Raw genomic sequence first — 2,199 nt, 5'->3', positions numbered from 1 at the left:
CCGACACTGGAGGAGTTTTACTGGGCAGCTCTGAAGTGTGAAATGTGTGTCTGTGTGTCTGTGTGTGTCTGTGTGTGCATGTGAAGCAAAGGGTTCATAAAAAAGGAAAAGCATGGTGGTCTGTCAGCTTGACCTTGTTAAAGGTTTAAAATATACCTCCAAGAATTTTTATTTTCATCATTTTTCACTTGTATCAGGACGGGAAGTTCCCACATCAACACAAGCTGCAAATAAAGCTGAATTAAATTTCCCCACCCAGAGGCCGAATCATTACTCAGTTTGCAATTAGAGAATCACACTTGTATCCCATCATAACGTGACAGAATAAAATAACAACCCTGTTTGATGTGTGCAATGTGTATATACGTGGTTATATTTGAGAATCATCCAGAAGTGAGAGGAGTCCAACTCCCTCTTCGCCTCCAGCCACCGCAGAAAAGACTTGCTGGATGTCTGTGGCTGTGTGTGCGCGTGTGCGCGCGCGCGCGTGTTAAACACATTCTCATCTAATCAAATTCAAGATTCACTTTGTTTGATGTAAAATCTAAACAGAGGAAGGACAGGTTTGAACAGCAGCCAAGAATCGACTTTTCTGCATCTTGCAAGGTGAGAGACAGGAACCCCCCCCCCCCCCCACCACCCTGAGCCCTTTGTGGGAGATAAAGACTTTCTTCTTCTGTGCTGAGTTATTGGCGGAAGCAGTTTTTGTGTAACATCAGAGACGCTCCAGTTTTGTTTAGTTTGGATCATTTACAGACGTTTCTCTGACACAGAACACATGGAGAAGGTTATTACATGATGATAACGGCGCTGCTGCACTTCCGCCTTCTCACCACAAGAGGTCAGGCTGCTCCCACGTCTTCCCTCTCCTCTGTCATGAGCAGCTCAGTTCAGTTCAGTTCAACTTTATTTACCCCCCATGGGCAATTCATTTGTAGCTCCCCGGTCCATACATTCGGTCTCAACAGACCGACCAGATGGAGTGAAAACGTCAGAGGAAACATATTAAAAGGTATGGGACAGTTACAGTAAGTAAAACGATAAATAAAAGCAGTAAATAGAACAACATATCCAATGTGTTACTATAAAATAAGTCTTTGAAAAGATCCCAGAGGGGTTTTCAGAGTTCCTTGAGCTTTCCCGTGGGTTTCTTTGTGGGGGCGGTTTCGGGGTGGTACAGGGGTCACTGAGCGTCTTGTAGTAAGCCCCCGAGGGTGTTCCAGCGGTCCCACAAGAGGTCCCAGGGTTACTTCAGGGTTCTCCGAGGTTCAGGCGGCTGGTTTCTGGTTTTCATCTTCTTCCAAAGGTTCCTTTTTTAAAAGGAGCCCGAGGGATCTATAGAGGATCCTTGTTTCTCCACGGCGCTCTAGGACTGTGTTTGAGAGTTCCTTGAGGAGGTTTACAGGATGTGGATTTGTTTCTTATTATAGCTTGATATTCAGCAGCTTAGTCTCTAGTGGCACTTGGATAAAACCTTGTTTTTAAGGACGTGTGTCTCCCTCCAGAGGGCAGCAGGTGAGGAGGTGGTGACTTGGGTGATGGTGATGATGATGATGTCTCCTTTTTATCAGTATTTTATCTTTATCTTTTTTCTTTTCTTTTTCTTTAGAGTGAAATAAAACTGCAGCAAAGACTGAACCTGCTGCTTTGCATCAAATATCTCACTTGGCTGTACGAGCTGTTGATCTCTGCGTGATTCGATCCCCGGCTCCTCCCGTCTGTCCACACGGTGAAGTGTACTTGAGCAAGATATTGAATCCTAGATTACTACTGAGGGCCTTAGTCACAGTTTACCATCTGGACGTGTGTAAAATGGAAACGGTAATAACCCACTATTCAATGCGTTTTATTCATATTCTCAGCGCTGAGCTGAGGTTAAATGTGAACTTGGCAGAAACAGGTTCTTTTAAGGGGGATATAAACATCTCTTCCTCACTGAGCACAGCTTTCTTTGAGCGTCTAAATGTTTTACCAACTCAGCACCGTCCTCCCCTGTTTCTAAAATAATTTCTAGTTTCTCTGCGAGAAGAGTGTGGCTTGGTTGCCATGGCAACAGGACCCCCACCCCTCACCCTACGATGGGAGGCGAGGTGACGCGGGTGATGTCAGCAATGTCCCGGTTATATTATCCTCAGTATTTGACACCGAGAGGAATCTGAGACGAAACGAAATTAATATTGTGTGTGTGTGTGTGTGTGT

This window comes from Seriola dumerili, unplaced genomic scaffold (genome assembly GCF_002260705.1).
Source record: "Seriola dumerili isolate Sdu_G_001 unplaced genomic scaffold, Sdu_1.0 BDQW01000190.1, whole genome shotgun sequence".
In the NCBI taxonomy this organism is placed as follows: Eukaryota; Metazoa; Chordata; class Actinopteri; order Carangiformes; family Carangidae; genus Seriola; species Seriola dumerili.
This window is presented reverse-complemented; position numbering follows the sequence as displayed.